The sequence below is a fragment of the Palaemon carinicauda genome, chromosome 29 (genome assembly GCF_036898095.1).
Source record: "Palaemon carinicauda isolate YSFRI2023 chromosome 29, ASM3689809v2, whole genome shotgun sequence".
NCBI lineage: Eukaryota > Metazoa > Arthropoda > Malacostraca > Decapoda > Palaemonidae > Palaemon > Palaemon carinicauda.
Window position 1 is genome coordinate 49,591,038 of NC_090753.1, and position 14,871 is coordinate 49,605,908.

A 14,871-nucleotide genomic window follows, 5' to 3' on the forward strand; every position below is an offset into this window, starting at 1 on the left:
GGAAAGATTGTTAGAATTTAACATAAAGGGATTTGACCACATAGAAGGTAAGGCTAACAAGGTAGCTGATGCCCTCTCCAGAGGTGCAGTAATATGAGTAACAACTCGGGCACAAAAGAGGTACGAAGAACAGACTCAAAATATTGAGGGGCCCCATCAAAATAGAAAACGGGATATGAATTCACGCGTGTGTGCCAGAGTATTGTAGACACATACAATACTCTGGCACACACTCGACCCAACACCACCACAGAGATTATCTATACGGCTTTCTGCTAGAAGGGAGCATATAATCAGAATCCCATTGAATGTTGAGTGTTGGCCTTTGGAAGGAGATGCTTACAGCTTCAGGTATTATGAGCCGGCTGTAGTTGCTTTTGTTTTGAACAATGTGAGTTCCATCAAATTCGGCTGGCTTAGAATACTTGAGGCTGTAGGCACTGCCCTCCAAAGGCCTACAGTTAAAAGTCAACGGGATTCTATTGAGACACTCCCTTCAGATGAAAGTTATATGGATAATCTCTATGGTGGTGTGGGCCTTCATGTGTGTCTGAGTTAATGTGCAAATATCCATGCATATATATATATATATATATATATATATATATATATATATACATACATATATATACAGTACATATATATATATATATATATATATATATATATATATATATATATATATAAAATTAATTATTACATACTATTACCAAAGTGACATATATAAGGGTTTCGCCCTTACCAAGGAGCTCATCAGGTGGGTTTTGCCTACATCCATTATTGTAGGCTTGGTTCCCACGACCCTTCTTCCTTCCCTCCCTATTTCTATTTATTTTTCATATCAATTCAAAATTCATCAGTACTTCATGAATGTCTTATGATAACTCACGACTTGTATATAAGTTGGATTACTTAGAGAAGCAATTTGAAACCTAATTCAGCATTCAGGGCATTGAACTTACGGGTTTTTCCGCCACGCCAGAGGTTGCCCTTCCTTCTGAAATAGCTTTCGGCCAACTCCCCTCATTCCAGCTAGCTTATTATTGGTGTCATTTGTATATGAGTTGGATTACTTTGAGAAGCAATTTGAAACCTACTTCAGCCTTCTGGGCATTGAACTTACGGGTTTTTCCGCCGCGCCAGAGGTTGCCCTTCCTTCTGAAATAGCTTTCGGCCAACTTCCCTCATTGCAGCTAGCTTATTATTGGTGTCATGACTTGTATATGAATTGGATTACTTTGAGAAGCAATTTGAAACCTACTTCAGCATTCTGGGCATTGAACTTACGGGTTTTTCCGCCGTGCCAGAGGTTGCCCTTCCTTCTGAAATAGCTTTCGGCCAACTTCCCTCATTGCAGCTAGCTTATTATTGGTGTCATGACTTGTATATGAATTGGATTACTTTGAGAAGCAATTTGAAACCTACTTCAGCATTCTGGGCATTGAACTTACGGGTTTTTCCGCCGCGCCAGAGGTTGCCCTTCCTTCTGAAATAGCTTTCGGCCAACTTCCCTCATTGCAGCTAGCTTATTATTGGTGTCATGACTTGTATATGAATTGGATTACTTTGAGAAGCAATTTGAAACCTACTTCAGCATTCTGGGCATTGAACTTACGGGTTTTTCCGCCGCGCCAGAGGTTGCCCTTCCTTCTGAAATAGCTTTCGGCCAACTTCCCTCATTGCAGCTAGCTTATTATTGGTGTCATGACTTGTATATGAGTTGGATTACTTAGAGAAGCAATTTGAAACCTACTTCAGCATTCTGGGCATTGAACTTACGGGTTTTTCCGCCGCGCCAGAGGTTGCCCTTCCTTCTGAAATAGCTTTCGGCCAACTTCCCTCATTGCAGCTAGCTTATTATTGGTGTCATGACTTGTATATGAATTGGATTACTTTGAGAAGCAATTTGAAACCTACTTCAGCATTCTAGGCATTGAACTTACGGGTTTTTCCGCCGCGCCAGAGGTTGCCCTTCCTTCTGAAATAGCTTTCGGCCAACTTCCCTCATTGCAGCTAGCTTATTATTGGTGTCATGACTTGTATATGAATTGGATTACTTTGAGAAGCAATTTGAAACCTACTTCAGCATTCTGGGCATTGAACTTACGGGTTTTTCCGCCGCGCCAGAGGTTGCCCTTCCTTCTGAAATAGCTTTCGGCCAACTTCCCTCATTGCAGCTAGCTTATTATTGGTGTCATGACTTGTATATGAATTGGATTACTTTGAGAAGCAATTTGAAACCTACTTCAGCATTCTGGGCATTGAACTTACGGGTTTTTCCGCCGCGCCAGAGGTTGCCCTTCCTTCTGAAATAGCTTTCGGCCAACTTCCCTCATTGCAGCTAGCTTATTATTGGTGTCATGACTTGTATATGAATTGGATTACTTTGAGAAGCAATTTGAAACCTACTTCAGCATTCTGGGCATTGAACTTACGGGTTTTTCCGCCGCGCCAGAGGTTGCCCTTCCTTCTGAAATAGCTTTCGGCCAACTTCCCTCATTGCAGCTAGCTTATTATTGGTGTCATGACTTGTATATGAATTGGATTACTTTGAGAAGCAATTTGAAACCTACTTCAGCATTCTGGACATTGAACTTACGGGTTTTTCCGCCGCGCCAGAGGTTGCCCTTCCTTCTGAAATAGCTTTCGGCCAACTTCCCTCATTGCAGCTAGCTTATTATTGGTGTCATGACTTGTATATGAATTGGATTACTTTGAGAAGCAATTTGAAACCTACTTCAGCATTCTGGGCATTGAACTTACGGGTTTTTCCGCCGCGCCAGAGGTTGCCCTTCCTTCTGAAATAGCTTTCGGCCAACTTCCCTCATTGCAGCTAGCTTATTATTGGTGTCATGACTTGTATATGAATTGGATTACTTTGAGAAGCAATTTGAAACCTACTTCAGCATTCTGGGCATTGAACTTACGGGTTTTTCCGCCGCGCCAGAGGTTGCCCTTCCTTCTGAAATAGCTTTCGGCCAACTTCCCTCATTGCAGCTAGCTTATTATTGGTGTCATGACTTGTATATGAATTGGATTACTTTGAGAAGCAATTTGAAACCTACTTCAGCATTCTGGGCATTGAACTTACGGGTTTTTCCGCCGCGCCAGAGGTTGCCCTTCCTTCTGAAATAGCTTTCGGCCAACTCCCCTCATTCCAGCTAGCTTATTATTGGTGTCATGACTTGTATATGAATTGGATTACTTTGAGAAGCAATTTGAAACCTACTTCAGCATTCTGGGCATTGAACTTATGGGTTTTTCCGCCGCGCCAGAGGTTGCCCTTCCTTCTGAAATAGCTTTCGGCCAACTTCCCTCATTGCAACTAGCTTATTATTGGTGTCATGACTTGTATATGAATTGGATTACTTTGAGAAGCAATTTGAAACCTACTTCAGCATTCTGGGCATTGAACTTACGGGTTTTTCCGCCGCGCCAGAGGTTGCCCTTCCTTCTGAAATAGCTTTCGGCCAACTTCCCTCATTGCAGCTAGCTTATTATTGGTGTCATAAATTGTATATGAATTGGATTACTTTGAGAAGCAATTTGAAACCTACTTCAGCATTCTGGGCATTGAACTTACGGGTTTTTCCGCCGCGCCAGAGGTTGCCCTTCCTTCTGAAATAGCTTTCGGCCAACTTCCCTCATTGCAGCTAGCTCATTATTGGTGTCATGACTTGTATATGAATAGGATTACTTTGAGAAGCAATTTGAAACCTACTTCAGGATTCTGGGCATTGAACTTACGGGTTTTTCCGCCGCGCCAGAGGTAGCCCTTCCTTCTGAAATAGCTTTCGGCCAACTTCCCTCATTGCAGCTAGCTTATTATTGGTGTCATGACTTGTATATGAATTGGATTACTTTGAGAAGCAATTTGAAACCTACTTCAGCATTCTGGGCATTGAACTTACGGGTTTTTCCGCCGCGCCAGAGGTTGCCCTTCCTTCTGAAATAGCTTTCGGCCAACTTCCCTCATTGCAGCTAGCTTATTATTGGTGTCATGACTTGTATATGAGTTGGATTACTTTGAGAAGCAATTTGAAACCTACTTCAGCATTCTGGGCATTGAACTTACGGGTTTTTCCGCCGCGCCAGAGGTTGCCCTTCCTTCTGAAATAGCTTATTAGTGGTCAGTCGTGATTGATGACATTTGAAATTTTGTGGTGAAGCCAAGGGTCATTGTTGGGCCAGGTGGTGAAGCCTAGCGTCATGTTTAGACCGGGCGGTTAAGCCAAGTTGGCCAGGCGGTGAAGCCGAGCGCCATTGTAGGCCAGGCGGTGAAGCCAAGCGCGATTTTTCGGCCGGGCGATGAAGCCAAGCGCCATTTTTTGGCCGGGCGGTGAAGCCAAGCGCCATTTTTTGGCCGGGCGGTGAAGCCAAGCAGGCCAGGCAGTGAAGCCAAGCGCCATTGTTGTGCCGGGCGATGAAGCCAAGCGGGCCAGGCGGTGAAGCCAAGCGTCATTTTTTGGCCGGGCGGTGAAGCCAAGCAGGCCAGGTGGTGAAGCCAAGCGCCATTGTTGTGCCGGGCGATGAAGCCAAGCGGGCCAGGCGGTGAAGCCAAGCGCCATTTTTTGGCCGGGCGGTGAAGCCAAGCAGGCCAGGCGGTTAAGCCAAGCAGGCCAGGCGGTGAAGCCAAGCGCCATTGTTGTGCCGGGCGATGAAGCCAAGCGGGCCAGGCGGTGAAGCCAAGCACCATTTTTTGGCCGGGCGGTGAAGCCAAGCACCATTTTTTGGCCGGGCGGTGAAGCCAAGCAGGTCAGGCGGTGAAGCCAAGTGCCATTGTTGTGCCGGGCGATGAAGCCAAGCGGGCCAGGCGGTGAAGCCAAGCGCCATTTTTTGGCCGGGCGGTGAAGCCAAGCAGGCCAGGCGGTGAAGCCAAGCGCCATTGTTGTGCCGGGCGATGAAGCCAAGCGGGCCAGGCGGTGAAGCCAAGCGCCATTTTTTGGCCGGGCGGTGAAGCCAAGCAGGCCAGGCGGTGAAGCCAAGCGCCATTGTTGTGCCGGGCGATGAAGCCAAGCGGGCCAGGCGGTGAAGCCAAGCGCCATTTTCTGGCCGGGCGGTGAAGCCAAGCAGGCCAGGCGGTGAAGCCAAGCGCCATTGTTGTGCCGGGCGATGAAGCCAAGCGGGCCAGGTGGTGAAGCCAAACGCCATTTTTTGGCCAGGCGGTGAAGCCAAGCAGGCCAGACGGTGAAGCCAAGCAGGCCAGGCGGTGAAGCCAAGCGCCATTGTTGTGCCGGGCGATGAAGCCAAGCGGGCCAGGTGGTGAAGCCAAAAGTCATTTTCCTCACTCATTCATCAGTATTTGAGATTCTTCACCTGCATAGCCAGTCCTTAAACCTAAAAAAAAAACCTTAAACCTAAAAAAAAAAAAAATAATTCAACAATCCTAAGCGCTACTGTTGTGCCGGGCGATGAAGCCAAGCAGGCCAGGTGGTGAAGCCGAGCGCCATTGTAGGCCGGGCGGTGAAGCCAAGCGCCATTTTATGGCCGGGCGGTGAAGCCAAGCAGGCCAGGCAGTGAAGCCAAGCGCCATTGTTGTGCCGGGCGATGAAGCCAAGCGGGCCAGGTGGTGAAGCCAAGCGGGCCAGGTGGTGAAGCCAAGCGCCATTATTTGGCCGGGCGGTGAAGCCAAGCGCCATTTCATGGCCGGGCGGTGAAGCCAAGCAGGCTAGGCAGTGAAGCCAAGCGCTATTGTTGTGCCGGGCGATGAAGCCAAGCGGGCCAGGCGGTGAATCCAAGCGCCATTTTTTGGCCGGGCGGTGAAGCCAAGCAGGCCAGGCGATGAAGCCAAGCGCCATTGTTGTGCCGGGCGATGAAGCCAAGCGGGCCAGGCGGTGAAGCCAAGCGCAATTTTTTGACCGGGCGGTGAAGCCAAGCGCCATTGTTGTGCCGGGCGATGAAGCCAAGCGGGCCAGGCGGTGAAGCCAAGCGCCATTTTTTGGCCAGGCGGTGAAGCCAAGCAGGCCAGGCGTTGAAGCCAAGCAGGCCAGGTGGTGAAGCCAATCGCCATTGTTGTGCCGGGCGATGAAGCCAAGCGGGCCAGGCGGTGAAGCCAAGCGCAATTTTTTGGCCAGGCGGTGAAGCCAAGCGCCATTGTTGTGCCGGGCGATGAAGCCAAGCGGGCCAGGCGGTGAAGCCAAGCGCCATTTTTTGGCCTGGCGGTGAAGCCAAGCAGGCCAGGCGGTGAAGCCAAGCAGGCCAGGCGGTGAAGCCAAGCAGGCCAGGCGGTGAAGCCAAGCACCATTGTTGTGCCGGGCGATGAAGCCAAGCGGGCCAGGTGGTGAAGCCAAAAGTCATTTTCCTCACTCATTCATCAGTATTAGAGGTTCTTCACCTGCATAGCCAGTCCTTAAACCTAAAAAAAAAAAACCTTAAATCTAAAAAAAAAAAAATAATTTAACAATCCTAAGCGCTACTGTTGTGCCGGGCGATGAAGCCAAGCGGGCCAGGTGGTGAAGCCAAGCGCCATTGTAGGCTGGCGGTGAAGCCAAGCGCCATTGTTGTGCCGGGCGATGAAGCCAAGCGGGCCAGGCGGTGAAGCCAAGCGCCATTTTTTGGCCAGGCGGTGAAGCCAAGCGCCATTGTTGTGCCGGGCGATGAAGCCAAGCGGGTAAGGCTGTGAAGCCAAGCGCCATTTTTTGGCCAGGCGGTGAAGCCAAGCGCCATTGTTGTGCCGGGCGATGAAGCCAAGCGGGCCAGGCTGTGAAGCCAAGCTCCATTTTTTGGCCAGGCGGTGAAGCCAAGCGCCATTGTTGTGCCGGGCGATGAAGCCAAGCGGGCCAAGCTGTGAAGCCAAGCGCCATTTTTTGGCCAGGGGGTTAAGCCAAGCAGGCCAGGCGGTGAAGCCAAGCGCTATTGTTGTGCCGGGCGATGAAGCCAAGCGGGCCAGGCGGTGAAGCCAAGCGCCATTTTTTGGCCTGGCGGTGAAGCCAAGCAGGCCAGGCGGTGAAGCCAAGCGCCATTGTTGTGCCGGGCGATGAAGCCAAGCGGACCTGGCTGTGAAGCCAAGCGCCATTTTTTGGCCAGGCGGTTAAGCCAAGCAGGCCAGGCGGTGAAGCCAAGCGCCATTGTTGTGCCGGGCGATGAAGCCAAGCGGGCCAGGCGGTGAAGCCAAGCGCAATTTTTTTGGCCAGGCGGTGAAGCCAAGCGCCATTGTTGTGCCGGGCGATGAAGCCAAGCGGGCCAGGCGGTGAAGCCAAGCGCCATTTTTTGGCCTGGCGGTGAAGCCAAGCAGGCCAGGCGGTGAAGCCAAGCACCATTGTTGTGCCGGGCGATGAAGCCAAGTGGGCCAGGTGGTGAAGCCAAAAGTCATTTTCCTCACTCATTCATCAGTATTAGAGGTTCTTCACCTGCATAGCCAGTCCTTAAACCTAAAAAAAAAAAAACCTTAAATCTAAAAAAAAAAAAAATAATTTAACAATCCTAAGCGCTACTGTTGTGCCGGGCGATGAAGCCAAGCGGGCCAGGTGGTGAAGCCAAGCGCCATTGTAGGCCGGGCGGTGAAGCCAAGCGCCATTTTAAGGCCGGGCGGTGAAACCAAGCAGGCCAGGCAGTGAAGCCAAGCGCCATTGTTGTGCCGGGCGATGAAGCCAAGCGGGCCAGGTGGTGAAGCCAAGCGCCATTATTTGGCCGGGCGATGAAGCCAAGTGCCATTTTATGGCCGGGCGGTGAAGCCAAGAAGGCCAGGTGGTGAAGCCAAGCGCCATTGTTGTGCCGGGCGATGAAGCCAAGCGGGCCAGGTGGTGAAGCCAAGCGCCATTATTTGGCCGGGCGGTGAAGCCAAGTGCCATTTTATGGCCGGGCGGTGAAGCCAAGCAGGCCAGGTGGTGAAGCCAAGCGCCATTGTTGTGCCGGGTGATGAAGCCAAGCGGGCCAGGTGGTGAAGCCAAGTGCCATTATTTGGCCGGGCGGTGAAGCCAAGCGCCATTATTTGGCCGGGCGGTGAAGCCAAGCGCCATTTCATGGCCGGGCGGTGAAGCCAAGCAGGCTAGGCAGTGAAGCCAAGCGCCATTGTTGTGCCGGGCGATGAAGCCAAGCGGGCCAGGTGGTGAAGCCAAGCGCCATTATTTGGCCGGGCGGTGAACCCAAGTGCCATTTTATGGCCGGGCGGTGAAGCCAAGCAGGCCAGGTGGTGAAGCCAAGCGCCATTGTTGTGCCGGGCGATGAAGCCAAGCGGGCCAGGTGGTGAAGCCAAGCGCCATTATTTGGCCGGGCGGTGAAGCCAAGCGCCATTATTTGGCCGGGCGGTGAAGCCAAGTGCCATTTTATGGCCGGGCGGTGAAGCCAAGCAGGCCAGGTGGTGAAGCCAAGCGCCATATATTGGCCATTTATATATACATATATATATATATATATATATATATATATATATATATATATATATATATTATATATATATATATATAATATATATATACATATAAATTAATTACTACATACTATTACCAAAGTGACATATATAAGGGTTTCGCCCCTACCAAGGAGCTCATCAGGTGGGTTTTGCCTACATCCATTATTGTAGGCTTGGTTCCCACGACCCTTCTTCCTTCCCTCCCTATTTCTTTTTATTTTTCATATCAATTCAAAATTCATCAGTACTTCATGAATGTCTTATGATAATTCACGACTTGTATATAAGTTGGATTACTTAGAGAAGCAATTTGAAACTTACTTCAGCATTCAGGGCATTAAACTTACGGGTTTTTCCGCCACGCCAGAGGTTGCCCTCCCCTCTGAAATAGCTTTCGGCCAACTTCCCTCATTGCAGCTAGCTTATTATTGGTGTCATGACTTGTATATGAATTGGATTACTTTGAGAAGCAATTTGAAACCTACTTCAGCATTCTGGGCATTGAACTTACGGGTTTTTCCGCCGCGCCAGAGGTTGCCCTTCCCTCTGAAATAGCTTTCGGCCAACTTCCCTCATTGCAGCTAGCTTATTATTGGTGTCATGACTTGTATATGAATTGGATTACTTTGAGGAGCAATTTGAAACCTACTTCAGCATTCTGGGCATTGAACTTACGGGTTTTTCCGCCGCGCCAGAGGTTGCCCTTCCTTCTGAAATAGCTTTCGGCCAACTTCCCTCATTGCAGCTAGCTTATTATTGGTGTCATGACTTGTATATGAATTGGATTACTTTGAGAAGCAATTTGAAACCTACTTCAGCATTCTGGGCATTGAACTTACGGGTTTTTCCGCCGCGCCAGAGGTTGCCCTTCCTTCTGAAATAGCTTTCGGCCAACTTCCCTCATTGCAGCTAGCTTATTATTGGTGTCATGACTTGTATATGAATTGGATTACTTTGAGAAGCAATTTGAAACCTACTTCAGCATTCTGGGCATTGAACTTACGGGTTTTTCCGCCGCGCCAGAGGTTGCCCTTCCTTCTGAAATAGCTTTCGGCCAACTTCCCTCATTGCAGCTAGCTTATTATTGGTGTCATGACTTGTATATGAATTGGATTACTTTGAGAAGCAATTTGAAACCTACTTCAGCATTCTGGGCATTGAACTTACGGGTTTTTCCGCCGCGCCAGAGGTTGCCCTTCCTTCTGAAATAGCTTTCGGCCAACTTCCCTCATTGCAGCTAGCTTATTATTGGTGTCATGACTTGTATATGAATTGGATTACTTTGAGAAGCAATTTGAAACCTACTTCAGCATTCTGGGCATTGAACTTACGGGTTTTTCCGCCGCGCCAGAGGTTGCCCTTCCTTCTGAAATAGCTTTCGGCCAACTTCCCTCATTGCAGCTAGCTTATTATTGGTGTCATGACTTGTATATGAATTGGATTACTTTGAGAAGCAATTTGAAACCTACTTCAGCATTCTGGGCATTGAACTTACGGGTTTTTCCGCCGCGCCAGAGGTTGCCCTTCCTTCTGAAATAGCTTTCGGCCAACTTCCCTCATTGCAGCTAGCTTATTATTGGTGTCATGACTTGTATATGAATTGGATTACTTTGAGAAGCAATTTGAAACCTACTTCAGCATTCTGGGCATTGAACTTACGGGTTTTTCCGCCGCGCCAGAGGTTGCCCTTCCTTCTGAAATAGCTTTCGGCCAACTTCCCTCATTGCAGCTAGCTTATTATTGGTGTCATGACTTGTATATGAATTGGATTACTTTGAGAAGCAATTTGAAACCTACTTCAGCATTCTGGGCATTGAACTTACGGGTTTTTCCGCCGCGCCAGAGGTTGCCCTTCCTTCTGAAATAGCTTTCGGCCAACTTCCCTCATTGCAGCTAGCTTATTATTGGTGTCATGACTTGTATATGAATTGGATTACTTTGAGAAGCAATTTGAAACCTACTTCAGCATTCTGGGCATTGAACTTACGGGTTTTTCCGCCGCGCCAGAGGTTGCCCTTCCTTCTGAAATAGCTTTCGGCCAACTTCCCTCATTGCAGCTAGCTTATCATTGGTGTCATGACTTGTATATGAATTGGATTACTTTGAGAAGCAATTTGAAACCTACTTCAGCATTCTGGGCATTGAACTTACGGGTTTTTCCGCCGCGCCAGAGGTTGCCCTTCCTTCTGAAATAGCTTTCGGCCAACTTCCCTCATTGCAGCTAGCTTATTATTGGTGTCATGACTTGTATATGAATTGGATTACTTTGAGAAGCAATTTGAAACCTACTTCAGCATTCTGGGCATTGAACTTACGGGTTTTTCCGCCGCGCCAGAGGTTGCCCTTCCTTCTGAAATAGCTTTCGGCCAACTTCCCTCATTGCAGCTAGCTTATTATTGGTGTCATGACTTGTATATGAATTGGATTACTTTGAGAAGCAATTTGAAACCTACTTCAGCATTCTGGGCATTGAACTTACGGGTTTTTCCGCCGCGCCAGAGGTTGCCCTTCCTTCTGAAATAGCTTTCGGCCAACTTCCCTCATTGCAGCTAGCTTATTATTGGTGTCATGACTTGTATATGAATTGGATTACTTTGAGAAGCAATTTGAAACCTACTTCAGCATTCTGGGCATTGAACATTTGGGTTTTTCCGCCGCGCCAGAGGTTGCCCTTCCTTCTGAAATAGCTTTCGGCCAACTCCCCTCATTCCAGCTAGCTTATTAGTGGTCAGTCGTGATTGATGACATTTGAAATTTCGTGGTGAAGCCAAGGGTCATTGTTGGGCCAGGTGGTGAAGCCTAGCGTCATGTTTAGACCGGGCGATGAAGCCAAGCGCCTTTTTTTGGCCGGGCGGTGAAGCCAAGCGCCAAATTTTGGCCGGGCGGTGAAGCCAAGCAGGCCAGGCGGTGAAGCCAAGCGCCATTGTTGTGCCGGGCGATGAAGCCAAGCGGGCCAGGCGGTGAAGCCAAGCGCCATTTTTTGGCCGGGCGGTGAAGCCAAGCAGGCCAGGTGGTGAAGCCAAGCGCCATTGTTGTGCCGGGCAATGAAGCCAAGCGGGCCAGGCGGTGAAGCCAAGCGCCATTTTATGGCCGGGCGGTGAAGCCAAGCAGGCCAGGCGGTGAAGCCAAGCGCCATTGTTGTGCCGGGCGATGAAGCCAAGCGGGCCAGGCGGTGAAGCCAAGCGCCATTTTTTGGCCGGGCGGTGAAGCCAAGCAGGCCAGGCGGTGAAGCCAAGCGCCATTGTTGTGCCGGGCGATGAAGCCAAGCGGGCCAGGCGGTGAAGCCAAGCGCCATTTTTTGGCCGGGCGGTGAAGCCAAGCAGGCCAGGCGGTGAAGCCAAGCGCCATTGTTGTGCCGGGCGATGAAGCCAAGCGGGCCAGGCGGTGAAGCCAAGCGCCATTTTTTGGCCGGGCGGTGAAGCCAAGCGGGCCAGGCGGTGAAGCCAAGCGCCATTGTTGTGCCGGGCGATGAAGCCAAGCGGGCCAGGCGGTGAAGCCAAGCGCCATTTTTTGGCCGGGCGGTGAAGCCAAGCAGGCCAGGCGGTGAAGCCAAGCGCCATTGTTGTGCCGGGCGATGAAGTCAAGCGGGCCAGGCGGTGAAGCCAAGCGCCATTTTTTGGCCGGGCGGTGAAGCCAAGCGCCATTGTTGTGCCGGGCGATGAAGCCAAGCGGGCCAGGCGGTGAAGCCAAGCGCCATTTTTTGGCCGGGCGGTGAAGCCAAGCAGGCCAGGTGGTGAAGCCAAGCACCATTGTTGTGCCGGGCGATGAAGCCAAGCGGGCCAGGCGGTGAAGCCAAGCGCCATTTTTTGGCCGGGCGGTGAAGCCAAGCAGGCCAGGCGGTGAAGCCAAGCGCCATTGTTGTGCCGGGCGATGAAGCCAAGCGGGCCAGGCGGTGAAGCCAAGTGCATTTTTTGGCCAGGCGGTGAAGCCAAGCAGGCCAGGCGGTGAAGCCAAGCGCCATTGTTGTGCCGGGCGATGAAGCCAAGCGGGCCAGGTGGTGAAGCCAAAAGTCATTTTCCTCACTCATTCATCAGTATTAGAGGTTCTTCACCTGCATAGCCAGTCCTTAAACCTAAAAAAAAAAACCTTAAACCTAAAAAAAAAAACCTTAAACCTAAAAAAAAAAAAAATTCAACAATCCTAAGCGCTTCTGTTGTGCCGGGCGATGAAGCCAAGCGGGCCAGGTGGTGAAGCCGAGCGCCATTGTAGGCCGGGCGGTGAAGCCAAGCGCCATTTTATGGCCGGGCGGTGAAGCCAAGCGCCATTGTTGTGCCGGGCGATGAAGCCAAGCGGGCCAGGTGGTGAAGCCAAGCGCCATTATTTGGCCGGGCGGTGAAGCCAAGCGCCATTTTATGGCCGGGCGGTGAAGCCAAGCAGGCCAGGTGGTGAAGCCAAGCAGGCCAGGTGGTGAAGCCAAGCAGGCCAGGTGGTGAAGCCAAGCGCCATTGTTGTGCCGGGCGATGAAGCCAAGCGGGCCAGGTGGTGAAGCCAAGCGCCATTATTTGGCCGGGCGGTGAAGCCAAGCGCCATTTCATGGCCGGGCGGTGAAGCCAAGCAGGCTAGGCAGTGAAGCCAAGCGCCATTGTTGTGCCAGGCGATGAAGCCAAGCGGGCCAGGTGGTGAAGCCAAGCGCCATTTATTGGCCGGGCGGTGAAGCCAAGCAGGCCAGGCGGTGAAGCCAAGCGCCATTGTTGTGCCGGGCGATGAAGCCAAGCGGGCCAGGTTGTGAAGCCAAGCGCCATTTTTTGGCCAAGTGGTGAAGCCAAGCGTCATTTTCCCCACCCAAACAACACGCGCTCTTTCATCAGTACCAGAGTTTCTTCACCTGCATAGCCAGTCCTTAAGCCTAAAAAAAAAAAAAACCTTAATCCTAAAAAAAAACCTTAAGCCTAAAAAAAAAAAAAAAAAGAAAAAGAAGAAGATACTATTCCTTTCACAAAATTGTGAGGGCATCAACTTAGTATTTAATCCAAGCATTCTTTTGATACTCCAATGAAGTCTTCTTAATAACTGACTTCATCTTCATCGGACTCATCATCCATCATATGGAGAACTGACCACAGAGCCTCATCATCATCTAACATATCTTCTGGTGAAGAGATTTCAGACTCTGTGTGGTCCAGATCGCCTTGGTTGAGTTGCACTCGGTTAACCGTGTCTTCATCAGTTTCATGACACTCTAACTCATTACGCTTTTCATCCTCAACATCATCTTCCTTCTCATTATGGCCATCATCTCTATGGACCTCCATCTCCTCTTTTGTTCCATCTACTTCCATAGATTCGTAAGTCAGCATTGCCACTGATGGAACGAGTTCAAATTCCATAAGGTTACCATATCTTACAGTAAGTTCGAAAAGGACAGTTGAGTCCTCCTTCACTGTCTCTTCTTCTGCTTCATCTCCTTCCTTATGAAATTTGTCATCATACCCTTCAAGTTGCGGCCATTCGGGGAGGTTGGGATTGCTAAATATGATATTGGTAAAGTCTTGGACAACTTTCCAAGTCTCTTCATATCTTACTCTCTTGTCAGCATCACGCAAGATATCCATTGTGCTATTGAGCTGGTGCATCTTATTGCAGCACCTTTGAATGTCTTCGTCCGAACCTCGGCACTTGTCAGGGTGGTATTTTAAGGCCATTTTTCTGAAAGCTTTTTCGATTTGGTGTTGAGTAGCGTCTGGCTTAAGGCCTAGGATTCCATATGGGCATCCATAGCAATTCATGTCAACCAAGGAATCAATATAGAACATGAAGTCGGGGTCCAGAACCCCTTCCATTCGCAGTCTCTCAAATTCACGAAGAGCTTCTTGGTGACATCCAAGTGCCAACCAGCATAGGGCCAGTCTCAACCTGGCATCGGAATATTCCTTGTTGGTAGCAAGAACAAAGTTGAAGCATTCGCTGGCTTCTTCCAGTTTTCCCATATTGCAAAGGATATTTCCTTTGATGCGAGCCAGGTCGATAAGTACCCAATGGAACAGATTGTCTTTGGACATTGTTTCTTGAATCTTCTCCAAGGCACAGTCGAGTTCAGAGGCAGCCACCAACACCTGGAGCTCTGCGAACAGAGCCTCGTTCTCCGTCGTCTCTGAATCCTGGAGATCCTCTGGAGAAGTGATTTCAAACTCATCAATGTCAACACCTCCCAAAACAAGATCCAGTAGGTCACTGGACTCTTCTTCTTCTTCTTCTTCTTCTTCCTCCTCCTCCTTCTCCTCCTCTTTCTCCTCCTTCTCCTTCTCCTCCTCATAAATTTCAGGTTCATCTAAGTCAATATCAATTTCGTAGTCCAATTCTTCTTCAAAATCGTCTAAGTTCTCATCACTCGAGAATTTCTCCTCCTCCTTCTCCTCCTCTTTCTCCTCCTCCTTCTCCTCCTCTTTCTCCTCCTCCTCCTTCTCCTCCTCTATCTCCTCCTCCTCCTTCTCCTCCTCATCAATTTCAGGTTCATATAAGTCAATATCAATTTCGTAGTCCAATTCTTCTTCAAAATCGTCTAAGTTTTCATCACTCGAGAA